This window comes from Fringilla coelebs, assembly GCF_963513975.1.
Source record: "Fringilla coelebs genome assembly, chromosome: 14".
Lineage (NCBI taxonomy): Eukaryota > Metazoa > Chordata > Aves > Passeriformes > Fringillidae > Fringilla > Fringilla coelebs.
Window position 1 is genome coordinate 16,693,297 of NC_140040.1, and position 13,858 is coordinate 16,707,154.

The window sequence follows — 13,858 nt, forward strand, 5'->3', positions numbered from 1 at the left end:
TGGACCTGCCCTCCCATGAGCTTCACCACGCAGCTTTTTCATCCTGTCCTTACAGAGGACATGGGAAGATGGAGAGAAGTTCTCTTGCCTTCACTGCAGTAAAGAAAAGGCTCAAATTCAACCCCCTTGCACCTGAATGTCAAACGGAAGGCAGGACCTTGTCCTTTACAACGACCCTGTTGTTTGCTTTTCCCATTATCTGACCCTGCATTGCACCTCCCACAGTAAACCACTGATAAACCCACTTTATACCATCACCAAAACCCACTTCATACCATCACCAGACATTTCCCTTCCTTCTAGAAGACCACTCCGACTTTTTTTTCCCCTCCTTCATTGAGATTTTTCAATACACGTCTGTAAATAGTGCATCGGGAAGAGTGTCCCAAAATGGAAAGCAAAATCTATTTGTTTTACTTAAAGGTATATACCTCAAAGTCTGTCCTAATGCACTTCCAGAGCGTGTCTGCTCTGGGGTTGAAGTATTAAGCACACATTATGCACTCAGGTTTCAACCCTGCCATCTGAATTGTTTGATTGCAGTTGAGCTGCAGTAAAAATTCACGAGGAAACACATCCTTGGTGCCTCGGGGCAACTCCTGTTTGAATTTTCCAGGGCAGAGGAGGTGGGAGCACTGCCTGAGTTGTTGCAGGCTGATCCCTGTGCAGGCAGTGCCTGCTGGCCACTCGGTGCCCATGGATGCCTTGTGCATCTTGGCACACCCCTTAAATACCTTTTCCCTTCCATCAGCCTGTTGCATATTCATAGGTCCTTATGCAAAGTAAACTTTTCCCCTAAAATAGTTTACATGTTGTAAGAATTGTTTAGCATGGCTCCTCCTTGGGCCCACCTTTTCAGAGCATGCAGATTCCTTGGTTGTGGTTTTAGTCCATCCTTATCCCCTCCAGTTTTGGGCCCTGATGCTCCCTGCCTTCAGAGGGCGAGTGCTGGTGGCAGATCTGTCCAGGTGTGCTCATCCTGTGTGCAGTGGGTGTTACCCCATCCCAGCAGGCATTTTAACACAAGTATATTATATCAACTATTTCACTGCTATGTCTAAGCTTAATTAACAACAGAAAAAAAACCAATATCTTTATAACAAAGTTACTTTAACACCACACATATAAAATCCATTTTAATATCTGCAAAAAGCCAACATTATAATATGTATCTATAACACACTCACCTTGGTCTTTATCCAGGAAACAGTTCCTTGCAGTCTGCAGCTGCAGTCCCCATCACTATTTGCAAGCCTTTTCCATATTTAGTAACTAGGGGAGTTAATTCTGAGATTTTGCTCAGGGGAGTTTTAACATGAAAGGGTTGCTGTTGAATTTAACAGTGTCACCTTCCTTTTGCAAGGAAACAGTGTATTTGTACAAGAGCAGAGTAAAGTGTTCCCTGCCATCGCAGGCAAGGAGCTTTCTAGACTGTGCCTGTCCCAAGAACCAGCTGTAAAGGAGCTAAACAAATTTAAAACCACAGCAAGTTCAGGCTGAGGAATGGAACCTCAGCTGCTCTGTCTGAATACCACTGGGACTTAACTGCAGGGCAGACCCTCGGAAAAGCCCCGTCAAATATATGCTTGGAAAGGGTAAAAAGACAAACAATGCAATGTGGTCAAACCTAGGGCTCCTGTGGGCAGGGAGAAGGAAATGTTAACCAGTCTGTCAAAGGAAATAGTGAATCAACACGTTGGAAAACATACCAGTTTAAAAATTTTTGTATGACTTCAGTCAGGGTGTTTTGTTTGTCTTTGCCCCCGGGAAAAAGAATTCCGAGTTTCTTTCCAGGTCATTGTTCCAGCAGGTGGGGTCTGATGAACTCAACAGATCAGCTGGATTGGGAGGAGCCCAAAAGATAAAGGGCCACCAGCAGCCATCTACGAACATCTACCCCAGGAACATCTCCCCCAGACTCTTGGAGACATCTGCTCCAGAAAGGACTGATAAGGAAACTGAAGAATGAAGATCTAATTAACATTGGAGGCCAGGAGATTCAGATCCAGCGGGAAACTGAACACTGGCAGTTGCTCAGCTCTGGACCAATGAACTTTCAACCAGTGCATCTCTGTGGGTTTTGAACTGCATAAAGGTTGGGAGAACGTCCTGCAGAAACATGTGCCATGGAATTATTCCCTCTGCACACCCTGCCTGTGTGTGCATGAGGTGGCTTCTGTGATATATCCTGGCCAGAACAACATCCTGGCCACAGAATAAAAAAGTCTTTTACAGAAAGAGTGATGAAGTTCTGGAATGCTCTGCCCAGGGAGGTGGTGCAGTCCCCATCCCTGGGTGTGTTTAACAAAGCCTGGATGTGGCACTGGGTGCCAGGGTTTAGTTGAGGTGTTGGGGATGGGGTGGGCTCCATGATATTGAAGGTCTCTTCCAACCTGGTTATTCTGTGAATTCTGTGAACAAAGTAATGCCTTGACTCTAACATTAAAAATGGTGTTGGAGAGTTTTTGTTTTTCCCACAGTTTCAGTGACAAACATAGTGGCAGGACTGATTTCATTCTGTGTAGTTCAGTCTGGAATGTCCCAGTTCCTCTGAAAGCTTTGCTGGAGGAACACGGTGTATATATTTATTTTACCTGAAAGCAATACAGGAACATTTGCTGTAACATCTTGATATGAAAATGTTAACTGCTACTGCTGCACTTCTCAGGGAAACAAGCAGAAAGGAAAGAATAAAGCTTGAGTAGCAGGTAAACATCCCTGCTATGCATCTTTCTCTGCATGTCCAGCCTTTCTATTTTGGTTCTTTGCTGAAAGGAAGTACAGGAGGACCATACCTAAGAAACATGACTGTCAGCATTCATTAAGACCAATGTTTAATCTCAGCTGACAACATCAATGTCAGCATCGTAGCTGGGAGCTGGCAGCATTTCAATAGAGGATTCTTCTGAGCTCTTACACAGTGCTTCAATGAATAATCCTACCGGGAAATATGGAGAGGAGCATTTAAAATGATTTTAGCTGGCACGTCACTGCAAGGTTGAACCACCATGTAGTGATGTGCCCACTGCCTAATTCCACTGTGAAATGTTGAAATACAGCTTTTAGCTCCACAGAAGCATGTAGGCCTCTATTTACATGCAAATTAATGCTATTCATGTGTGAACTACAGCAGGTACTGATTCTGCCAGATGGAATAATTTGGGGATGGGCCCATTCTCTTTTGCTGAGGGCTGCATGTATTCTCACATGCTGTAGATAATTGTTGGAGTTTCTATGTCACCAGAAGTCCCAATTAAATAGCTATTTAAATAATTTACTTTTCTTTCCAAGCGAAACATGGTCATGCATGCAGTTTCATAGACTAAAAATAATGATGGCAGTAATCACACTTCTAATGCCACCATTAGTAATGACACCCTTAGCACTGAGGGAGAAGCAGGTGGCTCAGGGCAGAGTATCAGGAAACCTGGATGTGTCACTGCCCAGTGATTTTGGACATGCCATTTCATCCCAGAACCACAGAATGCAACAAATTGGAAAAGACCCATCAGGACCAGTGAGTCATTGTCTCTTTCTTCCCTTTGTTTTCATCTGTAAATTATTCACTGAAGGCATAATACTTTACTCAGTTCCTGAACTGAAGTAAGCAAAAAACCCCATAAATGTTACTGTGACATTTACATGCATTTTGCTGCATTAGCCCCCACTTGACCTTCACCAGCAGAGAGGGTCACTTGATTTTAATCAATGGCAGCCCCTAATTCCACAGAATTAGGATATTGAAAAGCAGTAGGTGGCTAAACTGACTGATGCAAACAGGCCTGGTTTGGCTGATGGTGTTTTATTTGAAACACTGATATGCTTAATATTAGTTCAATTATCATCAGCAGAGAAATCAAGATACCAGTCTGTGAACCTCCTCAACATGCAGTGGCCAACTTTATATGAGGCAGCAACAAACACAAGACCTGAGAGGAATCAACAATGGGATCTGCTGATCTATTTACAATTGGGAGCTACAAAGGATTTCTTAGCCAGAGATTTTCATTCTCTTGAAGCTGGAGATACAGAGACAGATTTTGACAAGTCCACAAAGAAAAGGATTTAATTAAAGTGAAGAAAATGAGATAAACTTTGCATAACAAAAGGAAGGAGGAAAACACACCCATCTCTCTAAATTCAGGCTAAATATGCAGTGTGAAAAACGAGTATTTTATGATTGGCTTTTCGCAAATATTAAAATGAATATTATATGTGTTGTGTTAGAAAGTTATGCTGTATTCGTTTTTTAAGTAGTGTGTTAAATGTAGTTTTAGGTTATAACATAAGGTTAAAATAGGAACTATGTATGTGGGATAGTTTTTTAAAGAAAGGAATGAGGTACCCTCCCCAGATAGCAGCCCCAGGACACCTGAATCTTTCAGAGAAAAAAGAATTTATTGCCCCATTATCAGAAGAAACGAACTTCTTCCTGCCTCTCTCAGCCCTGAAGACACCATCAGGATTCAGAGGAAGAAGCTGACACTGCCCAGACAGAATCCTGTGTGTGAATGGAATTGATGCATCATGGATGAGGTGTATGAACATGCAACAGGCTGTTGCTTTTAAGGGTTAATCCTCTGTCAACGTGGGGCCTTTTTCAGGCTTATTTTGCCCAGAAAGAGGTACCCAGACTGTCCATAACTCCTTGTTTTTATTGTCTCGTATTGACCTAAGCCAAATTTTCCACATTTTTATTACTCTAATTACATTGCTATTTTAATAACCATTTTATTATTATTAAACTTTTAAGATTTTAAAACAAGTGATAGGCATTTTCCACACGCAGCTGTTAGGAAGGTCAGCAGAGCCCTTTCCTTTTCCAGCTTTTCTTATTCCAGAGCCTTGTCACAAGCATTCAGCTTCACTGCTCCCACCTGCCAGAATACTCCCAAATGCCTTTCCATGCCAGGGGCTCTGGGGCCACTGGGTGGGTTTGCTTCACCTGTGAGTGGTGGTGAGCACTGCAAAGCACAGACTGACCAGGGAATCCTTGCAGTGGGAACTACATGGAAAAATCCCCTTACGCTAATCCCTAATTCGCAGTCAAAGATATTTCTCCCTAAATATAAATGGCCTTTCTGAAAGTCCATTTAAAAATAAGATCAGTCACATATCCCTGCAGAAGGGAAAAGAAAAACCTCAGTTGTGGGAATCACAGGTGAATGGCACACATTCTGATACTACTGCCTGAATCTCTTTTTCCTTTACCAGAGATAAACATAGAACAAAACTAAACAGGCAAAATCCATTCTGGACTTTTAATTTTTTCCCCCACATGTTAGATTTTAGGAGACTAATTCTGTTTTGCCTTTCAAATTTAATCTCTCTTGCTCAAGCCTACGGGATAACAATGAGTTTAATCACATTTTGAATCCATGTTTAATTTTATTTTCCAAAAATCTTGTAGTGCTGAGTTTCACAAATTAATTTTACAGTTTGTGAGAAAGAACTCCCTCTTCTTTCTGTTAAATGAACTCACCAGTAAGATTGTTGTGGTTATGTTCCTGCACACCCATCTTGAAAAACAGTAAAGTAATAATTCCTGATGCTTTTCCTTTTTATTGTTTATGATGGTATCTCTTCCATCACGTGCATCCCTTTCATTTGTTTTCTAAGCCAAGGACTCCAGATCTGTGATCTTTCCTCCCGTTTTGAGCACTCTCATTGCCTTCCTCCTGTTTTAATATTCTGCCCTGAGCATTACTTTGGATTTCTCAGTACCAAATTTGATCTGCTATTTTATTAGTTCTGTGAGTTTAAGGTCCAAGCTTTTCAGTCTGCAGTTTGATTATCCTGATAATTTTTTTTATTGCCACTACACTTGAACCTCCAGGATCTCTGCTAATGTACTGATTAGTACAAATCCCAGCTGAAAGCCTTGGAGTGTTTCCTTTCAATAGAAAAGCAGTCCATGTATTCCTACCCTTTATTTCTTATCTTTTAACCAGTTTTTAGTACTTTAGAGGACCTTTCCTCTTATGCTTTGATAGCTTAGTTTCCATGAGGGTGTCCCATGAGAAGCCCTGTCAGGAGTGTTGAATGGAAACCACTTGGATGAAATGTTTGTTATCAGGAATTAGAATATTCATTCAGGATCAGCAACCTGTGGATTGGGCTGTTTGATTCCTGGAAAAAAGGAATTGTGAATCATTTATAGGATGTTTCCTGACATCATGTGTCAAAATAGATGCTGCAGATGACATTAAAATATCATCATTTCAGTAACTTAGCTGATGTTTTAGTAATATCTGGTGAATAATGTAACTGGTATTTTTCTCTAAATTCTATATAATCCCACTTTCACTACTTATTTTTCAATTTTTTTTTTTTTTTATTTTTAAACTGAAAACTAAAATGAAAACAGGGATGACCTGACATTAAAAAAACAAGCTGAACTTGCCTTCCAGCACACTTTGGTGAGGCTTAAGAGAAGCAAGAGCTGATGCTCAGCACTGGAGCCCCTTGGCACTGCTGTCAATCCTGGCTCAGAATGCCAGCCCTGCTTGAGGAGCAGGTGCTCCTCTCCTGGCATCCCCAGCTCATCCTGTCCCTTTCCCAGCCCATCCTGCTCCTCTCCTGGCATTCCCAGCCCATCCTGTCCCATTCCCAGCCCACCCTGTCCCATTCCCAATCCATCCTCTCCCATTCCCAGCCCATCCTCTCCCATTCCCAGCCCATCCTGTCCCATTCCCAGCCCATCCTGTCCCATTCCCAGTCCATCCTACTCCATGCTGGCATTCCCAGCCCATCCTGTTCCATTCCCAGCCCATCCTGCTCCTCTCCTGGCATTCCCAGCCCATCCTGTTCCATTCCCAGCCCATCCTGCTCCTCTTCTGGCATTCCCAGACCATCCTGTCCCATTCCCAGTCCATCCTGTCCCTTTCCCAGTCCATCCTGTCCCTTTCCCAGCCCAGCCTATTCCATTCGCAGCCCATCCTGCTCCTCTCCTGGCATTCCCAGTCCATCCTGTTCCATTCCCAGCCCACCCTGTCCCATTCCCAGTCCATCCTGTCCCATTCCCAGCCCATCCTGTCCCTTTCCCAGCCCATCCTGTCCCTTTCCCAGCCTGGCACTGCTGGCACTGCTCCTGCCTGGCTCTGCCATCCCCAGGGAGCAGCTGCAGAATGGCACAGAGTCAATGGGAATTGAGGCTGCTGGCACTGAGGAGGGCCCTGTCTGCCTGAAATATAACTTATCCTGGTAATTTGGAGACCTAAGCAAAGTGAGCAGAGAATCTGTATGATCCTATTTCCTTCTGGCCAGGGCATGGAAAAAATAATTTACCAAGGAAATGATCTCACAAAGACATAACGTAAGAATTAGTAATGTCTAAAATAAAAAGAAAAAAACCACACCCTCTCTAAATGTTATATTTTCTTATAATTTCATTTAAAGAATCATTTTTCATCTTGAAAAAACCAAGTTAGATTTTATTTTATTATTTTATTTTATTTTATTTTATTTTATTTTATTTTATTTTATTTTATTTTATTTTATTTTATTTTATTTTATTTTCATTTTATTTTTTTTATTATTTTATTTTATTTTATTTTATGCTTGGGTTGCTTCCTGATGAATAATCACATGGAGATAAAATTCAGATTCATGTGTACCAGGCATTTCAGGATATAAAATGTCATTGTTAATTCCCTAAGCCATACATTGCAAGATTACCAACATTAAGATTACATTTAGAAGACATCTGCAAATACTAAGGACAGTAAAGGTCATTAAATAAAATTAACATTTCCCTGTACTTCTAGTAGAGTTTGAATTCCTGCTGCAGGTGTCAAGCCCACTCCATTTTGCCTCTCCAGTCATGACCAGTTTCATATGGGAAGTTATCTTTATATCAGGGAAGCTTACTACAAGTGTTATCTGGAGCTACACAACAATTTTAGAATAAAAACTAAACAGGAAATTTTAAAAGACACCCTCCCCCCCCCCCCCCGGGCCAATAATCTAGAAACATTTAATGAGGGAGAATTACTTCTCCTTAACAAAATGGAGAAAGATTAGAATACTTGATGAGAACATTGTTGAAATTTTTCCTTTCTAAGGTGTTCTGTGCTGGCTGGGAGCCATTTACTCCTGCACTGCAATTGAAGAGAACATTTGCCTCCTTGGTTTTCCACTCTAATATCTCATAGCACAAGCAGAGCTTTTGTTATGCATCAGCAGCTGCCAATATTTTAATGAAAGGCTCCAACAAAACCGGTTGTCCTTTTCTTTTCATTTCTTTTAGCTGGCAGCTCTTCAGAGTTTCACTCCCCAGTTCAAACCCAGCCTGCTGCAATCTCTGCCCACAGCCCTCCAGGGTCTCCCAGTATTGTCCCATTACAAACTGATTGACTGCACTGTCAGAACCTCTCAACAAACTTCCCAGCTTCATTTAGTCTGCAGGACTTCTGTCTTCAGCAGAGCAGATTCCCAATTCTACCCTTATCTCATATGAAACTGGGAGGAATATTTCACATCAGATGGGTTCCTGCTGAATCCAGATATATTTAGCAAAGTCTCTAAGTCTGTCTCTCCACCCTGTGATCTGCATTTGTTTCTCAACATGCAAGAGAATGGCATCTTTGCCTATTTATACAAGGTTTTAATTTTTGGTATAGATAGTTTGTAAATTTTTGTTTGAGTGTGTATTTCTCCAACACTCCTGGATGCTGTGATAGGCACAAGAAAAAATGTCAGGCACCTAAGGAAGCCTGTGCTTAGGACACATAAATCTACAGAGTTGAATACATGGCTAAATGCTCCCTTGAACCCTGTGACAAAAAGATCTGTGAGCTTTTTGCACTGGACTCTGCTGATGTCTCTGTGTCATACTTTTGGTAACAGCAGCACTTAACCAGCTTCCTTTCTGGTATGATATTCCAAGGACCTTTTAGTAAATCAGTTGCAATCAGGGGAGAAAAAAAGAAACCCTTGAAAGGTAATAAATGTCAATTCATTTGTACAACAAGAATAATGAAGCTGATTGCAAAACACAGGTTGGAAAAAACCAGTGGAACCACTATGAATTGCATTCCTATTCATGACACAGAATTCAAAAGCACAGAATTTGCCAAGTTTTAAAAAATTCCAGGGAGCTGATATTTTTTTACCCATTTCTCCTGGCCTTGCTGATTTTTCTGGCAGTGATATGTCTGTGGAGATACAACACTGCTTGGTGCTAAATAGTGTCACTTTCTTCTGATTCTGTCGAGTTTTCATGTTGACTAGCACAAGGAAATGCTAACCTCTCCTGTTCTCACTCCTTCAGCGTGATTTCTAATACTTCTGACACACTCCCTTGCATGTCCTTATTTCTCTGTAATTACATTAACACGATGATGTGCCTTCATCTGGGACTTCATCAGGATTTCATCTTGTAAAGAAAGAAAAAAACAAAAGCCCTGGATCACTGAAGTACCTTTTTTCTCATGGAACCACCTTCAAAGCCTTAACCTCAATGTTTCTGGAGATCTGTCAGCTTAGAAGTAACACCTGACACCATCAAATTATTGCCATTATCACATCTAGGGCAATCATTTCTCCCTCCCCTGCCATCCCAAGGTTTTCAGAAAACAAAAAGCAGGGTGTCTTTCAACTTTGAAAGCTGTTAGCCACAGGTGTGACTTAGATTTACCGAATTATTCTACTGCAGTGTCCCGGGAAGGTTTGGCAGAGATTGATTCCAGCCACACCAAGGATGACACACATCAAACTCCTTCACAGATGCTTGTTCACCCATCAGATTACAGAATGGAATTGCTGAGAACTGCAAGGAGTAAAGAGAGAGCTGGGTGTGTGTGATCTGGATGCCAGGTCATTAAGGCTGCTCTGGTAAGACAAACAGAAGGGTAGGATGCAGACTTTCTACCTCGGGCTATGAACTTGTCATCTTAGGAGAGAAGCGAAGCCAGTCAGCCTGACTGCCTGAGCAATAAATAGAACCTCTTCCCTAGCACATAAAAAAAGCAATGGGCACCTTCTACTCCAGTTCATCTTCTTCATTCTCTCATCTAACATTGCCCTGAGCTCCTCTGGAGTGCTTGTTTAAGAGTGCTCACTGTTGATACCCATAAGCAATTAGTGGTGGTAATGGGGCTATGTCTTATGCCACAGCTGTCATTTTGTGTTTACAAGCACAGCATCAAAACTTCACCAAGTAGGGGGATGCAGCTTGTTTGTTTTTTGCAAGCTGAAACGATGCCTAAGATGGGAAAGAGAAGTACTGTAGTTATTTCCTCAAAATTCCCCACAGCATGTCCGGGTAAACTGGAGTGTGAGCAAACACAGGACCTGGGCCATTTCTGTAGAGCTGAGGTATTTCTCTGCTGACACAGTTTAATACTAAATTTGTGTTTGATCAGATGTTCCAGTTTAAGATGGTTTCTTCCCTGTGGCACAAACCTGCCTATGGCACAGGGGACAGACAAGAGGAAACTCAGCAAGAATTCAGTTTTGAATCCAGTCTTAACAAAGCATGGTTCACACTGGGTTACTGAGAAGGTGTTCTGTGGGTGCACAAAAAGCATATTTAGAGTTTATTAAAATAGCTGAAGGATAGATGTTGCACTGACTGACCTCCCCCCCTCTTGATGTTGACAGAATTTATGGCAGCTGGGCCAATTTGGCCTCCTGTATCTGGCAGGACAATAATTTCACTTACCTTCATGTTCAGCCCAATACCCTGGTCTGCAGTGAGGCATTTTGATCCCTGACAAACCTGTGGGGACCACAGACAGCAGTGTCAAAACCATTCTTCAGGCCTCAGTGCTGGCTGGAGATGAACTGGGAGAAGTGGCTTGCATTGGCTCTTCTCCCATGGAAATACAGGAAGCCACCCTGGCTCTGCTCCTCCTCTGGCTGCTGCTTTTGAGTTTGCAGTAATGACAAGTTGCCTTTCTCACCAGGTACTAAAAACTTCATTCCTGGCTGCTGTGTCGTGAAAATTTTTGATTTTCTTTGTTAAAGACTAATATATGATCTTTGGTTTTCTGAGGAGTGTGTTTTGCTTCCTCTGAATGGCCTCACCTTGACCTGAATTAAAGCCTGGCTTGTTCTCAGTGCCCTGGCACAGTCCATGCACTCCAGCCTCCTTTCCTCAGCTCTTCAGGCTCTGACTTGGCAGAACTTGTGTCTTCAGTTATTGCAACAAAATTATGCTTACAAACGAGGGAGATAATCAGGACCCTTTAAAAATCAGGTTTATGGGAACTAATCTAAATGTGAAGTTAACTCATTTTTAAAGCAGCAGCTTAAACTGTCATTAAAGCAACAAAATAAAGGCCTTTGGAGAGAAGGGAACATTAAGAGGAAGGAACAGAGACATCAGGTTACAGATAAAGCTGTTTCCTGCCCAGCAAACAAGTAGTAGAGCTAACCACTTCATCTTCCACCTCACATAAACAAGGAGTTGATGATACAATAAACACAGCAAAACTGAATCTGGGTACTGCAAATGGCTTAATGCCAAAGCACAACAAAAATCAGGCGCTGAGGCTGGATGAGCTCTTTACCAACAGGCAGGTTAGGACTGCACTATTGCACAAGATCATTTAAAGCCTCTAAAAACCCTTAAAATTTCTCTCCCTCCTTGGATGGCACTTTAATAAGGCAATTCCCAATATTTGACTTGTGAAATAGTCTGGAGTTTAACAGTTGTAGCAGCAGCCTGAAGTCAGGCTGTTCCTTATTGGCCCTGTGTGCACATTTGAAGCCCCTTTGTACCACCATGAAAGCTGCACCTACTCCAGGGCTTATTTGCACACAGGGAGCAGTTAAAAGTTTTGATTCCTGGCAATGCAGGTGGTGGGGCTGATTCTGGGAGTAGCAGGCTATTCTCCCAGTCCCCAGCATCTGGAGACCACTGGCACCCATTTTTATTTTTATTTTTTTTTTTCTGAATGAAAGCCTTTTCATCTGATAACAAATCCGTGGCTCACATTGTTCGCTTCAGCAAGCCAGCACGGTGTCACATCAGCTTTGTCCCCATCTTTAAATATATTCATGCCATCTGTCTCTTGGTCTCAACTGGTGAAACAATTGCAACGTAGGTTACGTACAATCAATTCCCAGTTGTTCTGAACAGCTTGAGATGTCTCACATCTAAACTCAGTGGCTTGTGGAAGAGGCTGGTAAATGACTTTTTATAGGAAGATGATTGGTTTAGGATTCCCTTTGCAGACATTTCAGATGGCAAGAAGTTCAGATTTTAGCTTGATATCTTTGCACTTTTTCTCCATATGGTTTTGGTTCTTCTTGCAAAGAAAAGTGTTTGTCTCCATATGTCTCTTATCTTGAGTTTTCAGTGTCATCTTTAATTAGAAACTGAAGATCACTTGGTTTGATTTATATCAGTATTTGTCATTGCTGCTATTGTCTTTCAGGCAATCGTATTCAGATGTTAATGTCAGATTAAAATTATTCTTTATAGGGTCATAAATATGAAATACGCAATTAAAACATTGCCATTTTGAAACAACAGCCTGTGTGACAGACCCCTGCTCGTGGCACCTCAGTCAGCACTGTCCTTGGGAGAGAGCACTGTGAATCTGTCACTCAGAGCTACCCCACCAGACTTGGATTGAATCTGGGACTGCAGGTGTGACACGGTTCAGACTCAGACCCCAGGGGAGTCAAATTTGCTCTCAGCTCTTGAGATCATGATGAAACTGTCAAAGTGAAGGATCCCCCAAGGGGAGGATGTAGGTGGTCCTTGCTGGAAGCTGGGATGAGGAGCCACTGGGTGCCCGTGCATCCCTGGGAATGCAGCCCAGGGGAGCAGAGCAATGGTCCCTGCAGGATTGAGCTGCTCCTCCTGGGCATGGAGCCCAACCATCCACAGGGAGAAAAGGGAGACTCTGCAGGAGCACACAGTGACAGGCAGGCCAGCACTTGTGACACAGGTTTGTGAGCAAAACCCCTCTCACCCAAATTCCATTCCTCAAAGTACATCATATTCCTATTTTTTTTTCTTTTAACTTGAAAAACTTCCACCTTCCTTATGAGGTTACTCCACACTAACCTGTGGGTTCTGGTGAGAATAGGCAGGTCCTTGCCTTGAAGCCCCTGCAAAGAACTGGGATTTGTCTTTTCCTTTAAATGAAAGGAGCCCCAACAAATGAAGAACTTCATTTTGGCAGGTCCTTTTTTCACGCTGTGCCTGTAGCCAGCATTCCTCTTTCATAGGGAACCCTCTCAGTAACTGAGGTGACCCCTTTGTTCTGTTCCACACAAGCACAGGCAGCGTGAGAATCTCCAGCATCCCCTCATTACCTCTCCCAGAGGTGGTAATGGGCCCTCAGATAATCCATAAATAGTGCTAAGAACTGTGTGTGAAGAGCTGTACACAAAAGAAGCCTTTCACAATAAACCCAGGTATTTGATTTATCCTGCAGATCACAGGAACAAATGCTGCATACTCCTGCATGACACCCTGTCTCCAAGCTAGTTATTGGAGCTGGTTACTTCCTTTATTTCCACATTCCCAGAGATCATTTTGCCGTCAGGAATGGCTGCAGAGTGTTCAGAGCTGTCTCCAGCAGGGAGTAAATCTCTCTGCCCCACAGCTCTCACTTACTGCAGGTGGCAGGGAAAAGGGAGCCTCGAGGCTCCTGAAGGAGAAAAGCCAAGCAAGAATTTGGCAGGGCTGATGGCAGGGACAGCAGACAGGTCCTCACCTGGTGGGAGCAGGTAAAATACTCATTTCAGCAAACTTCTAGAATGTTCTTAGATGCAGAGGAAAAGACACACTGCCCCACTGTCTCCTCCATCTCTGGTCAGCAGTGTCTGGAGAGATGATCAATACCTTTGAGAAATGGTCAGGCTCTATCCTGTGGGAAATTTATTTCTGGGTAACATT